Genomic DNA, 18,374 nt, shown 5'->3' with positions numbered 1-18,374 from the left:
CCTTCCCCAATATCGCGCCACACCCCTACCCCTTAATTCCCTGGTTGAACTTGATGGACATATGTCTTTTTTCGACCGTACTAACTATGTAACTATGTAACATAACATGGGGGGGGGGGGGGGGGTCTCCTGGCTGTTCACACAGGTGTGTCATTGCTGTACATTGACCATGCATTGCTTCTGTGGTATTGCAAAGGCAAAGACAAATGCTTCCAGCCATCCATTGCACTAATGGATTGGTCATCAGCTGGCTGTCTATGTCCCGCATCAATATAGACCAAAGTACAGAGGGTTAGGCTATGCTATTGTGCACCTACCTGATGCATCAGAAGGTGCGAGGCCCTTGCTAAATTCTGTGCACAGACTTTGAGATCTATACTTTAGACTGTATCTAAACCTGCTCCAACATGGACTGACATTCTGGCCTACTTTCAGCCGATGCGACTTGTCTGTCGCTGAACAGTCGCTTTTTATGTATTCAGCACCTATGTATAATGTTGTAAAAATGCTCTAGAAGCTAAAGTCGCAGAAATGTCACACATATTTGGCCTGCAACTTTCTGTGCGACAAATTCAGACAGGAAAAATCAGTATAAATCCTTAGAAAATTATCCCCCAGTGTCTCCATCTGCTGGCGGTATTGAATAAGCATTGCTGCACTGATGGGGTATGCATTAGACGAAAAAAAAGAAGAAAAAGAAGAATAATACGCCCAGAAAAGAGGCGAAAAGGAGAAAAACGTAAAAAAACTTGAAAAAAAAGTAAGAGGAAGAGAAGGGAAAAAAAGGTGGAAATGGGTTTAAAAGTGATTTCGGCGGAGAAATATATATATATATATATATATATATATATATATATATATACGCGCACACACACACATATATATAAACGTATTCTCCGTTGAGATATTGCAGCCGCTGCTGTGTCCAGGCCCAGGAGCCTTAGCACTGTGCTGTGATGTCACTCAATACCACTGACATCACTAGGTGTAAACAACATCTCTCCTTTGCTGTGTATGTGACTATGGAGCTGTTTGGTGATGTCGTCTATTATGGCCTTCATAGAAGCAACAGGAGATTGTTGCATCCATCTAGAACCCTCAGAACTACAGTGCTATGATGTCACTCACTTCCACAGGCCTTGCAGAGTGTAAACAACAACAAACCAGCTTTGTTGTGTATGTAACCATAGGGATTTGTGATGTCACCTAGAACCTTCACAGCAGCGACAGCTTTATGAGGAGCATCAGCACTGCTCTGCCTGAGCAGAACCATCACCGCCATAGGTTGTCAAATAACCCGGGTTTAACCCACACAGGTAAGTCCAATGGGGTGCAGGCATGTCCTCTATGCTTACAGCTTCCCGTGGGTGTTGGTTTGATACCGTTTGGGGACAGCCAAGGAGGCATCTGCAGGCAACAAAGGTAGGTGTGTGCTTGTGTGTGTGTTTCCTATGCAGATCCTAAGCCCAGTGTCACATGCAAGTAGGAGGAGTAAGAAGGGTTCCTGGCAAATCCGGGTTATGGATTGCATTTAAAAAGGCCCCGTGGGAGTGCAATGGGCCCCTGTCTTGCTGCTTAGCAATAATGGTATGGGTTTAGGTTCTGCTGTGTGTACTGGTGGTTGACTGCCCCCCAGCCCAGAGTGTGCATGGAAAATTGTCTGGCAGCCTCCCTGACAGCAAGCAGTGATAGTGCCCATGAAGGGCACCTTGTTGGGCCCGCCCCTTTCACGGTTATCGCTTCTCGGCCTTTTGGCTAAGATCAAGTGTAGTATCTGCATTTGGTCTGGTCGGAAGGTGTCTGTGGTACCCCGCTTCTCGGCCTTGGGGGATTGTCTCTCCTTACGGAGGGACTTCACCCCCTTGCTGCTATTGGGGAGCGGGCTTAGTCCACAGACAACGGGTTGCGATCCCCCTGTCTCTGGGACCTTGTGTCTCAGAAGGCATTTTCGGTACGTTGAGCGTTACCTGTAGCTTCGGAAGCACCTAGGGTACCCCCGACCTCTGCCTTGGGTAAGGGTTCCGCTTTTATAGCGGGATTCCGAGCCCCTGCTGCTATTGGGGAAGGGGCTTAGTCCCTGGGTGTGGAAGATGCCGTTCTCCTGGGCTTTCCCCTCTGGGGAAATGTCGATGCGAAATACCATCCGCATAGAGGTGTCGGAGAGCCATCGTCAGTTGAAGAACCTCCGCTTCATTGCGGAGGTGATTCTTCTTGACTACTTCCGCCTCAATAGGGAGGACATCCTGTGTCTAAATGACCAGGAAAGCCGTGGCCTGTATACCGTCACCTTCACGGCCACGGCGTGTTGCGATAACATCTATGCAACCTTGTCTGGTGCGGACCAGAGGGACGATCGACTCGACGGTCTTTCGTTCCAGTTCCTCTATGGTGAGGAACATATACCGTTGGTGGTGGCTATGCACAGCCCTCATGTGACCACGGAGGATATAGCCACTTTTCTTCGGCGATACTGCGAAGAGGTGCGATTCGCAAACAAAATCTTGAACTCCGTGCGGTTCTGGAACGGCAAGAGGAAGTTCTGGGTCAAGCTCCGTAAGGATCCCGGTGGTATTGGGGGTCTTTGCCATCCGCCCCCAAATTTTGCCATCGGGAGAGTTCGGGGCTTCCTGTTCTATCCTCAAATGCCTATGTATTGCCGAAATTGCTTGAGGTTTGGCCACACCCAGGAGACCTGTGGCGCGGAGCGTGTGATTCGCTGCAATAGGTGTGGCCAAGAAGGTCACATAGCCTCAAGATGTAGCCATACGATAAGGTGCAACCTCTGCGGAGAGGAAAATCACGATTTTAATTCCTGTCCCCATAAAGCAAAAACTACGATGGGTGGGTCAAGGCTGGGCCCACCCAAAGAGGGGACAGGACAAAAGACGTCCTTTTTTAAGATGCCCAAACCCCAGATGGCAGGTACTGATGGGTCCAGGCCCAAGACCTCTGGTGCTCCATCGGGGGGCCCACCGGTGGTAGTGCTAGGGGGAGGCCATGGGGATTCCACGAAGCCCGGGCGGGTGATCGAGTTTACTGCCCGGGAAATTGAAAGACGTCGATCGACTTCCTACCTGGCTCAAGAGCCCGCCGAAACTTCTGAAGGGGGCTCAACTGTGGCGGGTGGCAGCCGACGGGCCTCGGTGGGGGCAGAGGTGGACCCAAAATTGCAGCATAAGCCAGGTACTGGCTTGGCCCAGGGTCGCCCTGCTCCGGACGAAGAGGCCCCGGTGAAAGCCCGCCGGAAGGGGAGCCAGGTGGCCAGGTCTGAGCCTGGTCCTGTTACTCCGCCTATACAGGACAGGGCCAAGAAGACAAGTGGCGCCAAACCAGGGTTTGCTGCCCCGCCAGCAGTGGACCCGGTGGGTAAAACTGGCCATCGTCGATCGATGGGGAAGTTGGAGCAACAGTCCTCAGCAACGCTTGCTGGGGAACAAGCGATGAAAACTTCCCAAGGTAGCGGCAAAGGTTCCGGAAAAGAGGCCTCACAGGCCCCTGTGCAGCAGTTCCAGTCGTCAAAAGATGAAAGAAGACGCAGATCCATCAGCCGGGGGCCAGAGATTACATCGAGTGAGAGCAACACAGAGGATATGGATAGCAGTGTGACATTTAAAAGACAAAGAGAAGAAGAAGAGGAAGACATTCAAAGGAAAGCGGCGTGCCGTAGTTCGGACGAGAGCGAGCTCATGGTCGGGGCATCATCGATCTCAAGCTCCGACCCTCAGAACATCAAGGAGCTGATGACCCCGCAGGCGGGGGATGACGGTACGCAGCTTATTATTGACTTTGATTCTCCAAGCACGGACTCTCCATAAACTATGCCTATCCCTGTAAAAATTGCCTCACTCAATGTGAGGTCCTTAAAGAGCCCTGATCGCAGGGCTGCTTTATTTTCTTATCTAGAGACATGTGACTTTGACCTTTGCCTGCTACAAGAATGTGGAATCCCTAGTAAAATGGACTATAAAGACTTAAAAGAAGACTGGAAGCTGGGCCCATCCATATGGTCCGGTGCAAATGACTGTCGTTCTGTGGGTGTTGGGCTGCTCTGCCGAGGCCAGTCCTTTTCTATTCATACAGTAACTGAGATTGTGCCTGGCAGAGCTCTTTTAATTCATCTATATTTTAATGGACTTTTAATTCGTGTTTTAAATGTGTATGCCCCTCCTGATAAACAGGAGCGGGCAGAACTATTTGAAATTTTACCACTGTTTTGTGTTGGGTCTTCCCCCCTGCTGGTGGGAGGTGATTTTAACTGCATACGTGATGGGGAACACCGGCAGGGTGGGGATATTAATCGTAAAGACCGCACTTCTTACCTGCTTAAAAATGTTATTGATGATTTTAATTTGAAAGATTGCTGGAAGGATCTCTTGCCGGAGGACCCGGGCGCCACATGGTCCAATGGAAGAGTGAGCTCCAGAATCGATTTTATTTTTTCCTCTAGAGCTTTTAAACCCCTGAAATGCACGCTCGAGCAGAATATCTTCTCTGATCATAAGCTCCTCTTGGTGGGCCTGGAGCTAGAGGGGGAGCAAAAAGCAAAAAGGGGCCTCTGGAGATTAAACACCACACTCCTAGAGGACCCTGAGATAAAAGAGGAGTTTGTGCGGACCTACCAATGCTGGCAATCACAAAGAAAACCCCACGAGCCTATGCTGCACTGGTGGGAGGGCACCAAATCTAAAATCAGATTTTTTTTTATCAAAGCAGGTAAGAAGAAGGCAAAAATGGAAAAACAGTGGTTTTATGTTCTTAACATGCGTTTAAATGTACTTTTTAAATTGAAAGAAGCTGGTATGGATGTAGAAAATGATATTTTAAACCTTAAAACTGAAATAAAACATGCCATAGAAAAGAAAGGGAAACAAATCATTTTTAACTCACATGTGCAGCACCTGGAGGAGGGCGAGAAATGTTCCCGTTTCTTTTTTAAAAAAGTGATGAATAGGAGGGATATCATCCAAAACCTTGAGGGTGAATCCACTCCAAAAGGCATGTTAGATGCAGTTTTTAACTTCTACCAGCTTCTTTTTAATAAGAAAGATCTTAATCCATCCTTTTTAGAACATGTTCTTAATTCCCTTGATTTTAAGCTAGATGTTTTAGACCAGGAGGTTTTATCCTGTGATCTTAACTTAGATGAACTTTTATTTGTTTTTAAAAGTTTTTCTAGTGGGAAGGCCCCTGGGGAAGATGGTTTACCCATCGAATTTTATTTAGCTTTTTGGGATATTTTAAAGGATGATATGGTTTTATTGTATAAAGAAACTTTTATTGTTAATGAACTTCCCCCTTCCTGGAGGAGGGGGATTGTATCATTACTTTTTAAAAAGGGTGAAAAGGATATGCTAAAAAATTGGCGCCCCATCACACTTTTAAATGTCGATTATAAAGTTTTAGCCAAGTTATTAGCTGTCCGTTTTAAACCTTTTATTCATAAATTAATTCACCCAAATCAGGTTTGTGGGGTACCTGGAAGGTCTATAGCTGAATCCCTAAATATTTTAAGAGATGTTTTATGGTATTTTAAGGATAGAAATCAAACTGTAGCAATTTTATCCTTAGACTTTGAAAAAGCCTTTGATAGGGTCTCCCATGAATACCTGTTTTTAGTTCTTAAAAAGATGGCAGTGCCTGAAACGATTTTAAGCCGAATCATGCTTTTATACCGATCCTGTTTTAGTCAAGTCTCTGTTAATGGCTTTTTAACCAGCGGTGTTCCTCTTTTATCAGGTGTCAAACAGGGCTGCCCCCTGTCCCCACTCCTTTTTATTTGCGCAATCGAACCACTGATGGCCCTCCTCAGAAAAGACCGGGTAGTAAGAGGCGTACCGATACCTGGTGGAGGAGGGACCCATCTAAAGGTGTTGGGGTACATGGATGATGTCACCATACTGTGCCCGGATTCTCCATCCATGAGGGGGGCATTGAGGAACACCAGCTATTTCTGCGAGGTCTCTGGTTTTAAGCTAAACACAGATAAATGTGACTGTTTTTATATTGGCTCCTGGGATTCATCCATCACCCCAGGAGTCACAATGCAACAGGATCAAATTAAAGTTTTAGGTATTGTTTTTAACCAGGTCAATGATGGGAGCCCTAACTGGGATTCAGCTATAGCTAAGATGGAGAAGAAGATTTTAATGTGGAATCTTAGAAACCTTACCATGGAGGGGAAGATTTTAATAATAAAGATGGTTTTACTCCCTATTATGCTATACATTGCCATGGTATTTCCTCCATCTATTTTATACATAAAAAAAGTAACTAGAATTGTTTTTACTTTTTTATGGGGTTCAAAAATGGAGAAATTAAAGCGTGATTTTATGTACAAAAGTAAAGATAATGGCGGGAAAGATGTTCCTAACCTTTTTACTTTCTTTTACATAAAGTATTTCTGTTTCTGTTTTAAAATTATTAAATCCGATGGCATTTTTAGCTGCTTTTTAAGGTACGCTGCGGGCATGGTTTTTAAAAGATGGTTGCGCATCCCTCTGAACGCTCCGGTGCTTCTGTGTCCCCCAAAACATTATGTGGTGTTGGAAAAGACAGTCAGGCTCCTAGGTCTCCAAGATTTGGAGCCTGACATACTGGGGGACCAGAGAAAGGTATCAAAGGTCCTCAGGTGGAGTTAGGTTACCCTGGCAGTGTCCAATTTCACACAGGCAAGATCCAAAAAGGTATGGCGGAACGTGTACGGGAAGTTTCTGGCGAATGTACACAGGGATCTTGCCTGGGCAATCGTCCACCAGTGCCTCCCTACTCGTGAGTTCCAGCACAGGCGAGGACTGGTGGCGAGAGCCAAGTGCCCGAGAGATGGCTGCGGAGTGGACGAAACGGTGCTGCACATATTTTGGAACTGCCCTTTTGCACGGGAGCTTTGGAGGAAGGTAGGCCCACTTTTGAAGTGGGCCTGCGGCCTAAAAGATTTTAATCACGAATGTGTCTTTTACGGTCTTTTTAACTGCCCCAATTTTAAACAGCAGATGATCTGCTGGATGATTATTAATTGTTTTAAAAATGCCATCTGGAAAGTTAGGAACATCTTACTTTTTAAACATGATTTTATTGATGTTAAAAACTGTATAAAGCTGGCCCTGAGTGAGATGTACATCTATTACCTAAGAGACAAGAAACAGTTGGGGGCCAGCGAGGCAGCATCCATGTGGTGTCTGCCTCTATGGAACGAAATAACAATATAATCAGTTTTTATGACATTTGTATAATGTTTTATCCTGCCATTTTTATTTTTTCTCCTTTTATTACTGGTTTTATTATTTGTATTTTAAAACTTTTGTGAACCTTTTATTATTTAGCATTTTAAATTTTGTATGGTTTCTTATTTATTGAATAAAATTTAGTTGAAACCTTATCTGTTCTTATCAGTTTAATATCTGATACGTCCCCTATCTGGGGACCATATATTAAATGGATTTTTGAGAACGGGGGCCGATTTCGAAGCTTGCTTCCGTCGCCCTATGCATTGACCCGATATGGCAGTATCTTCGGGTACAGTGCACCACCCCCTTACAGGGTTAAAAAGAAAGATTCCTACTTTCATTGCTACCTGCTTGCTGGCTAGCCAGCTAGCCAGCCCTGTGGGCCTTGCTGCTGCTGCAGCCAAAAAACAAAAGGTGGTGCTGCTGCTGCTTCTGCTGCTTCTGCTTCTGCTTGTGTCTGGCCGCTGTTGGAGCGTCCAGGCACAGGACTTCTGCTGCTGCTGACTAAATGGCCTCCTTAATTGGATCATTTGAGTAGCCAGCACACCTGTGCAGGTAGGGCATGACATGATAGGCAGCTGCCTTGATAGCGGGTGGGTGCTGAATGTTCCTAATTGACAAAATAAGATTAATGCTTATGAAGAAATATAAAATCTCATCCCTTCCCCAATATCGCGCCACACCCCTACCCCTTAATTCCCTGGTTGAACTTGATGGACATATGTCTTTTTTCGACCGTACTAACTATGTAACTATGTAACATAACATGGGGGGGGGGGGGTCTCCTGGCTGTTCACACAGGTGTGTCATTGCTGTACATTGACCATGCATTGCTTCTGTGGTATTGCAAAGGCAAAGACAAATGCTTCCAGCCATCCATTGCACTAATGGATTGGTCATCAGCTGGCTGTCTATGTCCCGCATCAATATAGACCAAAGTACAGAGGGTTAGGCTATGCTATTGTGCACCTACCTGATGCATCAGAAGGTGCGAGGCCCTTGCTAAATTCTGTGCACAGACTTTGAGATCTATACTTTAGACTGTATCTAAACCTGCTCCAACATGGACTGACATTCTGGCCTACTTTCAGCCGATGCGACTTGTCTGTCGCTGAACAGTCGCTTTTTATGTATTCAGCACCTATGTATAATGTTGTAAAAATGCTCTAGAAGCTAAAGTCGCAGAAATGTCACACATATTTGGCCTGCAACTTTCTGTGCGACAAATTCAGACAGGAAAAATCAGTATAAATCCTTAGAAAATTATCCCCCAGTGTCTCCATCTGCTGGCGGTATTGAATAAGCATTGCTGCACTGATGGGGTATGCATTAGACGAAAAAAAAGAAGAAAAAGAAGAATAATACGCCCAGAAAAGAGGCGAAAAGGAGAAAAACGTAAAAAAACGTGAAAAAAAAGTAAGAGGAAGAGAAGGGAAAAAAAGGTGGAAATGGGTTTAAAAGTGATTTCGGCGGAGAAATATATATATATATATATATATATATATATATATATACGCGCACACACACACATATATATAAACGTATTCTCCGTTGAGATATTGCAGCCGCTGCTGTGTCCAGGCCCAGGAGCCTTAGCACTGTGCTGTGATGTCACTCAATACCACTGACATCACTAGGTGTAAACAACATCTCTCCTTTGCTGTGTATGTGACTATGGAGCTGTTTGGTGATGTCGTCTATTATGGCCTTCATAGAAGCAACAGGAGATTGTTGCATCCATCTAGAACCCTCAGAACTACAGTGCTATGATGTCACTCACTTCCACAGGCCTTGCAGAGTGTAAACAACAACAACCCAGCTTTGTTGTGTATGTAACCATAGGGATTTGTGATGTCACCTAGAACCTTCACAGCAGCGACAGCTTTATGAGGAGCATCAGCACTGCTCTGCCTGAGCAGAACCATCACCGCCATAGGTTGTCAAATAACCCGGGTTTAACCCACACAGGTAAGTCCAATGGGGTGCAGGCATGTCCTCTATGCTTACAGCTTCCCGTGGGTGTTGGTTTGATACCGTTTGGGGACAGCCAAGGAGGCATCTGCAGGCAACAAAGGTAGGTGTGTGCTTGTGTGTGTGTTTCCTATGCAGATCCTAAGCCCAGTGTCACATGCAAGTAGGAGGAGTAAGAAGGGTTCCTGGCAAATCCGGGTTATGGATTGCATTTAAAAAGGCCCCGTGGGAGTGCAATGGGCCCCTGTCTTGCTGCTTAGCAATAATGGTATGGGTTTAGGTTCTGCTGTGTGTACTGGTGGTTGACTGCCCCCCAGCCCAGAGTGTGCATGGAAAATTGTCTGGCAGCCTCCCTGACAGCAAGCAGTGATAGTGCCCATGAAGGGCACCTTGTTGGGCCCGCCCCTTTCACGGTTATCGCTTCTCGGCCTTTTGGCTAAGATCAAGTGTAGTATCTGTTCTTATCAGTTTAATATCTGATACGTCCCCTATCTGGGGACCATATATTAAATGGATTTTTGAGAACGGGGGCCGATTTCGAAGCTTGCTTCCGTCGCCCTATGCATTGACCCGATATGGCAGTATCTTCGGGTACAGTGCACCACCCCCTTACAGGGTTAAAAAGAAAGATTCCTACTTTCATTGCTACCTGCTTGCTGGCTAGCCAGCTAGCCAGCCCTGTGGGCCTTGCTGCTGCTGCAGCCAAAAAACAAAAGGTGGTGCTGCTGCTGCTGCTTCTGCTGCTTCTGCTTCTGCTTGTGTCTGGCCGCTGTTGGAGCGTCCAGGCACAGGACTTCTGCTGCTGCTGACTAAATGGCCTCCTTAATTGGATCATTTGAGTAGCCAGCACACCTGTGCAGGTAGGGCATGACATGATAGGCAGCTGCCTTGATAGCGGGTGGGTGCTGAATGTTCCTAATTGACAAAATAAGATTAATGCTTATGAAGAAATATAAAATCTCATCCCTTCCCCAATATCGCGCCACACCCCTACCCCTTAATTCCCTGGTTGAACTTGATGGACATATGTCTTTTTTCGACCGTACTAACTATGTAACTATGTAACATAACATGGGGGGGGGGGGGGTCTCCTGGCTGTTCACACAGGTGTGTCATTGCTGTACATTGACCATGCATTGCTTCTGTGGTATTGCAAAGGCAAAGACAAATGCTTCCAGCCATCCATTGCACTAATGGATTGGTCATCAGCTGGCTGTCTATGTCCCGCATCAATATAGACCAAAGTACAGAGGGTTAGGCTATGCTATTGTGCACCTACCTGATGCATCAGAAGGTGCGAGGCCCTTGCTAAATTCTGTGCACAGACTTTGAGATCTATACTTTAGACTGTATCTAAACCTGCTCCAACATGGACTGACATTCTGGCCTACTTTCAGCCGATGCGACTTGTCTGTCGCTGAACAGTCGCTTTTTATGTATTCAGCACCTATGTATAATGTTGTAAAAATGCTCTAGAAGCTAAAGTCGCAGAAATGTCACACATATTTGGCCTGCAACTTTCTGTGCGACAAATTCAGACAGGAAAAATCAGTATAAATCCTTAGAAAATTATCCCCCAGTGTCTCCATCTGCTGGCGGTATTGAATAAGCATTGCTGCACTGATGGGGTATGCATTAGACGAAAAAAAAGAAGAAAAAGAAGAATAATACGCCCAGAAAAGAGGCGAAAAGGAGAAAAACGTAAAAAAACTTGAAAAAAAAGTAAGAGGAAGAGAAGGGAAAAAAAGGTGGAAATGGGTTTAAAAGTGATTTCGGCGGAGAAATATATATATATATATATATATATATATATATATATATACGCGCACACACACACATATATATAAACGTATTCTCCGTTGAGATATTGCAGCCGCTGCTGTGTCCAGGCCCAGGAGCCTTAGCACTGTGCTGTGATGTCACTCAATACCACTGACATCACTAGGTGTAAACAACATCTCTCCTTTGCTGTGTATGTGACTATGGAGCTGTTTGGTGATGTCGTCTATTATGGCCTTCATAGAAGCAACAGGAGATTGTTGCATCCATCTAGAACCCTCAGAACTACAGTGCTATGATGTCACTCACTTCCACAGGCCTTGCAGAGTGTAAACAACAACAACCCAGCTTTGTTGTGTATGTAACCATAGGGATTTGTGATGTCACCTAGAACCTTCACAGCAGCGACAGCTTTATGAGGAGCATCAGCACTGCTCTGCCTGAGCAGAACCATCACCGCCATAGGTTGTCAAATAACCCGGGTTTAACCCACACAGGTAAGTCCAATGGGGTGCAGGCATGTCCTCTATGCTTACAGCTTCCCGTGGGTGTTGGTTTGATACCGTTTGGGGACAGCCAAGGAGGCATCTGCAGGCAACAAAGGTAGGTGTGTGCTTGTGTGTGTGTTTCCTATGCAGATCCTAAGCCCAGTGTCACATGCAAGTAGGAGGAGTAAGAAGGGTTCCTGGCAAATCCGGGTTATGGATTGCATTTAAAAAGGCCCCGTGGGAGTGCAATGGGCCCCTGTCTTGCTGCTTAGCAATAATGGTATGGGTTTAGGTTCTGCTGTGTGTACTGGTGGTTGACTGCCCCCCAGCCCAGAGTGTGCATGGAAAATTGTCTGGCAGCCTCCCTGACAGCAAGCAGTGATAGTGCCCATGAAGGGCACCTTGTTGGGCCCGCCCCTTTCACGGTTATCGCTTCTCGGCCTTTTGGCTAAGATCAAGTGTAGTATCTGCATTTGGTCTGGTCGGAAGGTGTCTGTGGTACCCCGCTTCTCGGCCTTGGGGGATTGTCTCTCCTTACGGAGGGACTTCACCCCCTTGCTGCTATTGGGGAGCGGGCTTAGTCCACAGACAACGGGTTGCGATCCCCCTGTCTCTGGGACCTTGTGTCTCAGAAGGCATTTTCGGTACGTTGAGCGTTACCTGTAGCTTCGGAAGCACCTAGGGTACCCCCGACCTCTGCCTTGGGTAAGGGTTCCGCTTTTATAGCGGGATTCCGAGCCCCTGCTGCTATTGGGGAAGGGGCTTAGTCCCTGGGTGTGGAAGATGCCGTTCTCCTGGGCTTTCCCCTCTGGGGAAATGTCGATGCGAAATACCATCCGCATAGAGGTGTCGGAGAGCCATCGTCAGTTGAAGAACCTCCGCTTCATTGCGGAGGTGATTCTTCTTGACTACTTCCGCCTCAATAGGGAGGACATCCTGTGTCTAAATGACCAGGAAAGCCGTGGCCTGTATACCGTCACCTTCACGGCCACGGCGTGTTGCGATAACATCTATGCAACCTTGTCTGGTGCGGACCAGAGGGACGATCGACTCGACGGTCTTTCGTTCCAGTTCCTCTATGGTGAGGAACATATACCGTTGGTGGTGGCTATGCACAGCCCTCATGTGACCACGGAGGATATAGCCACTTTTCTTCGGCGATACTGCGAAGAGGTGCGATTCGCAAACAAAATCTTGAACTCCGTGCGGTTCTGGAACGGCAAGAGGAAGTTCTGGGTCAAGCTCCGTAAGGATCCCGGTGGTATTGGGGGTCTTTGCCATCCGCCCCCAAATTTTGCCATCGGGAGAGTTCGGGGCTTCCTGTTCTATCCTCAAATGCCTATGTATTGCCGAAATTGCTTGAGGTTTGGCCACACCCAGGAGACCTGCGGCGCGGAGCGTGTGATTCGCTGCAATAGGTGTGGCCAAGAAGGTCACATAGCCTCAAGATGTAGCCATACGATAAGGTGCAACCTCTGCGGAGAGGAAAATCACGATTTTAATTCCTGTCCCCATAAAGCAAAAACTACGATGGGTGGGTCAAGGCTGGGCCCACCCAAAGAGGGGACAGGACAAAAGACGTCCTTTTTTAAGATGCCCAAACCCCAGATGGCAGGTACTGATGGGTCCAGGCCCAAGACCTCTGGTGCTCCATCGGGGGGCCCACCGGTGGTAGTGCTAGGGGGAGGCCATGGGGATTCCACGAAGCCCGGGCGGGTGATCGAGTTTACTGCCCGGGAAATTGAAAGACGTCGATCGACTTCCTACCTGGCTCAAGAGCCCGCCGAAACTTCTGAAGGGGGCTCACCTGTGGCGGGTGGCAGCCGACGGGCCTCGGTGGGGGCAGAGGTGGACCCAAAATTGCAGCATAAGCCAGGTACTGGCTTGGCCCAGGGTCGCCCTGCTCCGGACGAAGAGGCCCCGGTGAAAGCCCGCCGGAAGGGGAGCCAGGTGGCCAGGTCTGAGCCTGGTCCTGTTACTCCGCCTATACAGGACAGGGCCAAGAAGACAAGTGGCGCCAAACCAGGGTTTGCTGCCCCGCCAGCAGTGGACCCGGTGGGTAAAACTGGCCATAGTCGATCGATGGGGAAGTTGGAGCAACAGTCCTCAGCAACGCTTGCTGGGGAACAAGCGATGAAAACTTCCCAAGGTAGCGGCAAAGGTTCCGGAAAAGAGGCCTCACAGGCCCCTGTGCAGCAGTTCCAGTCGTCAAAAGATGAAAGAAGACGCAGATCCATCAGCCGGGGGCCAGAGATTACATCGAGTGAGAGCAACACAGAGGATATGGATAGCAGTGTGACATTTAAAAGACAAAGAGAAGAAGAAGAGGAAGACATTCAAAGGAAAGCGGCGTGCCGTAGTTCGGACGAGAGCGAGCTCATGGTCGGGGCATCATCGATCTCAAGCTCCGACCCTCAGAACATCAAGGAGCTGATGACCCCGCAGGCGGGGGATGACGGTACGCAGCTTATTATTGACTTTGATTCTCCAAGCACGGACTCTCCATAAACTATGCCTATCCCTGTAAAAATTGCCTCACTCAATGTGAGGTCCTTAAAGAGCCCTGATCGCAGGGCTGCTTTATTTTCTTATCTAGAGACATGTGACTTTGACCTTTGCCTGCTACAAGAATGTGGAATCCCTAGTAAAATGGACTATAAAGACTTAAAAGAAGACTGGAAGCTGGGCCCATCCATATGGTCCGGTGCAAATGACTGTCGTTCTGTGGGTGTTGGGCTGCTCTGCCGAGGCCAGTCCTTTTCTATTCATACAGTAACTGAGATTGTGCCTGGCAGAGCTCTTTTAATTCATCTATATTTTAATGGACTTTTAATTCGTGTTTTAAATGTGTATGCCCCTCCTGATAAACAGGAGCGGGCAGAACTATTTGAAATTTTACCACTGTTTTGTGTTGGGTCTTCCCCCCTGCTGGTGGGAGGTGATTTTAACTGCATACGTGATGGGGAACACCGGCAGGGTGGGGATATTAATCGTAAAGACCGCACTTCTTACCTGCTTAAAAATGTTATTGATGATTTTAATTTGAAAGATTGCTGGAAGGATCTCTTGCCGGAGGACCCGGGCGCCACATGGTCCAATGGAAGAGTGAGCTCCAGAATCGATTTTATTTTTTCCTCTAGAGCTTTTAAACCCCTGAAATGCACGCTCGAGCAGAATATCTTCTCTGATCATAAGCTCCTCTTGGTGGGCCTGGAGCTAGAGGGGGAGCAAAAAGCAAAAAGGGGCCTCTGGAGATTAAACACCACACTCCTAGAGGACCCTGAGATAAAAGAGGAGTTTGTGCGGACCTACCAATGCTGGCAATCACAAAGAAAACCCCACGAGCCTATGCTGCACTGGTGGGAGGGCACCAAATCTAAAATCAGATTTTTTTTTATCAAAGCAGGTAAGAAGAAGGCAAAAATGGAAAAACAGTGGTTTTATGTTCTTAACATGCGTTTAAATGTACTTTTTAAATTGAAAGAAGCTGGTATGGATGTAGAAAATGATATTTTAAACCTTAAAACTGAAATAAAACATGCCATAGAAAAGAAAGGGAAACAAATCATTTTTAACTCACATGTGCAGCACCTGGAGGAGGGCGAGAAATGTTCCCGTTTCTTTTTTAAAAAAGTGATGAATAGGAGGGATATCATCCAAAACCTTGAGGGTGAATCCACTCCAAAAGGCATGTTAGATGCAGTTTTTAACTTCTACCAGCTTCTTTTTAATAAGAAAGATCTTAATCCATCCTTTTTAGAACATGTTCTTAATTCCCTTGATTTTAAGCTAGATGTTTTAGACCAGGAGGTTTTATCCCGTGATCTTAACTTAGATGAACTTTTATTTGTTTTTAAAAGTTTTTCTAGTGGGAAGGCCCCTGGGGAAGATGGTTTACCCATCGAATTTTATTTAGCTTTTTGGGATATTTTAAAGGATGATATGGTTTTATTGTATAAAGAAACTTTTATTGTTAATGAACTTCCCCCTTCCTGGAGGAGGGGGATTGTATCATTACTTTTTAAAAAGGGTGAAAAGGATATGCTAAAAAATTGGCGCCCCATCACACTTTTAAATGTCGATTATAAAGTTTTAGCCAAGTTATTAGCTGTCCGTTTTAAACCTTTTATTCATAAATTAATTCACCCAAATCAGGTTTGTGGGGTACCTGGAAGGTCTATAGCTGAATCCCTAAATATTTTAAGAGATGTTTTATGGTATTTTAAGGATAGAAATCAAACTGTAGCAATTTTATCCTTAGACTTTGAAAAAGCCTTTGATAGGGTCTCCCATGAATACCTGTTTTTAGTTCTTAAAAAGATGGCAGTGCCTGAAACGATTTTAAGCCGAATCATGCTTTTATACCGATCCTGTTTTAGTCAAGTCTCTGTTAATGGCTTTTTAACCAGCGGTGTTCCTCTTTTATCAGGTGTCAAACAGGGCTGCCCCCTGTCCCCACTCCTTTTTATTTGCGCAATCGAACCACTGATGGCCCTCCTCAGAAAAGACCGGGTAGTAAGAGGCGTACCGATACCTGGTGGAGGAGGGACCCATCTAAAGGTGTTGGGGTACATGGATGATGTCACCATACTGTGCCCGGACTCTCCATCCATGAGGGAGGCATTGAGGAACACCAGCTATTTCTGCGAGGTCTCTGGTTTTAAGCTAAACACAGATAAATGTGACTGTTTTTATATTGGCTCCTGGGATTCATCCATCACCCCAGGAGTCACAATGCAACAGGATCAAATTAAAGTTTTAGGTATTGTTTTTAACCAGGTCAATGATGGGAGCCCTAACTGGGATTCAGCTATAGCTAAGATGGAGAAGAAGATTTTAATGTGGAATCTTAGAAACCTTACCATGGAGGGGAAGATTTTAATAATAAAGATGGTTTTACTCCCTATTATGCTATACATTGCCATGGTATTTCCTCCATCTATTTTATACATAAAAAAAGTAACTAGAATTGTTTTTACTTTTTTATGGGGTTCAAAAATGGAGAAATTAAAGCGTGATTTTATGTACAAAAGTAAAGATAATGGCGGGAAAGATGTTCCTAACCTTTTTACTTTCTTTTACATAAAGTATTTCTGTTTCTGTTTTAAAATTATTAAATCCGATGGCATTTTTAGCTGCTTTTTAAGGTACGCTGCGGGCATGGTTTTTAAAAGATGGTTGCGCATCCCTCTGAACGCTCCGGTGCTTCTGTGTCCCCCAAAACATTATGTGGTGTTGGAAAAGACAGTCAGGCTCCTAGGTCTCCAAGATTTGGAGCCTGACATACTGGGGGACCAGAGAAAGGTATCAAAGGTCCTCAGGTGGAGTGAGGTTACCCTGGCAGTGTCCAATTTCACACAGGCAAGATCCAAAAAGGTATGGCGGAACGTGTACGGGAAGTTTCTGGCGAATGTACACAGGGATCTTGCCTGGGCAATCGTCCACCAGTGCCTCCCTACTCGTGAGTTCCAGCACAGGCGAGGACTGGTGGCGAGAGCCAAGTGCCCGAGAGATGGCTGCGGAGTGGACGAAACGGTGCTGCACATATTTTGGAACTGCCCTTTTGCACGGGAGCTTTGGAGGAAGGTAGGCCCACTTTTGAAGTGGGCCTGCGGCCTAAAAGATTTTAATCACGAATGTGTCTTTTACGGTCTTTTTAACTGCCCCAATTTTAAACAGCAGATGATCTGCTGGATGATTATTAATTGTTTTAAAAATGCCATCTGGAAAGTTAGGAACATCTTACTTTTTAAACATGATTTTATTGATGTTAAAAACTGTATAAAGCTGGCCCTGAGTGAGATGTACATCTATTACCTAAGAGACAAGAAACAGTTGGGGGCCAGCGAGGCAGCATCCATGTGGTGTCTGCCTCTATGGAACGAAATAACAATATAATCAGTTTTTATGACATTTGTATAATGTTTTATCCTGCCATTTTTATTTTTTCTCCTTTTATTACTGGTTTTAATATTTGTATTTTAAAACTTTTGTGAACCTTTTATTATTTAGCATTTTAAATTTTGTATGGTTTCTTATTTATTGAATAAAATTTAGTTGAAACCTTATCTGTTCTTATCAGTTTAATATCTGATACGTCCCCTATCTGGGGACCATATATTAAATGGATTTTTGAGAACGGGGGCCGATTTCGAAGCTTGCTTCCGTCGCCCTATGCATTGACCCGATATGGCAGTATCTTCGGGTACAGTGCACCACCCCCTTACAGGGTTAAAAAGAAAGATTCCTACTTTCATTGCTACCTGCTTGCTGGCTAGCCAGCTAGCCAGCCCTGTGGGCCTTGCTGCTGCTGCAGCCAAAAAACAAAAGGTGGTGCTGCTGCTGCTTCTGCTGCTTCTGCTTCTGCTTGTGTCTGGCCGCTGTTGGAGCGTCCAGGCACAGGACTTCTGCTGCTGCTGACTAAATGGCCTCCTTAATTGGATCATTTGAGTAGCCAGCACACCTGTGCAGGTAGGGCATGACATGATAGGCAGCTGCCTTGATAGCGGGTGGGTGCTGAATGTTCCTAATTGACAAAATAAGATTAATGCTTATGAAGAAATATAAAATCTCATCCCTTCCCCAATATCGCGCCACACCCCTACCCCTTAATTCCCTGGTTGAACTTGATGGACATATGTCTTTTTTCGACCGTACTAACTATGTAACTATGTAACATAACATGGGGGGGGTCTCCTGGCTGTTCACACAGGTGTGTCATTGCTGTACATTGACCATGCATTGCTTCTGTGGTATTGCAAAGGCAAAGACAAATGCTTCCAGCCATCCATTGCACTAATGGATTGGTCATCAGCTGGCTGTCTATGTCCCGCATCAATATAGACCAAAGTACAGAGGGTTAGGCTATGCTATTGTGCACCTACCTGATGCATCAGAAGGTGCGAGGCCCTTG

At 46.0% G+C, this 18,374-nt stretch overlaps 3 non-coding genes and 2 pseudogenes across 3 annotated transcripts; all 5 read left to right on the top strand.

The window, feature by feature from the left end:
• Nucleotides 1–1,735: 1,735 nt before the first annotated feature.
• LOC130349485 (U2 spliceosomal RNA) lies at nt 1,736–1,953 on the top strand (annotated as a pseudogene).
• Nucleotides 1,954–7,334: 5,381 nt separating this feature from the next.
• LOC130349467 (U2 spliceosomal RNA) lies at nt 7,335–7,528 on the top strand. Its single transcript, XR_008886788.1, has one exon. It is a non-coding gene; the product is annotated as a U2 spliceosomal RNA (small nuclear RNA).
• A 2,082-nt stretch (nt 7,529–9,610) lies between these two features.
• On the top strand, nt 9,611–9,801 carry LOC130349460 (U2 spliceosomal RNA). The gene has a single exon (XR_008886781.1). It is a non-coding gene; the product is annotated as a U2 spliceosomal RNA (small nuclear RNA).
• Nucleotides 9,802–11,889: 2,088 nt separating this feature from the next.
• Nucleotides 11,890–12,107, top strand: LOC130349483 (U2 spliceosomal RNA; annotated as a pseudogene).
• Nucleotides 12,108–17,488: 5,381 nt separating this feature from the next.
• On the top strand, nt 17,489–17,682 carry LOC130349466 (U2 spliceosomal RNA). The gene has a single exon (XR_008886787.1). It is a non-coding gene; the product is annotated as a U2 spliceosomal RNA (small nuclear RNA).
• Nucleotides 17,683–18,374: the final 692 nt, after the last annotated feature.

Source organism: Hyla sarda, unplaced genomic scaffold, assembly GCF_029499605.1.
Source record: "Hyla sarda isolate aHylSar1 unplaced genomic scaffold, aHylSar1.hap1 scaffold_915, whole genome shotgun sequence".
Classification (NCBI taxonomy): Eukaryota; Metazoa; Chordata; class Amphibia; order Anura; family Hylidae; genus Hyla; species Hyla sarda.
This window is presented reverse-complemented; position numbering and strand designations above follow the sequence as displayed.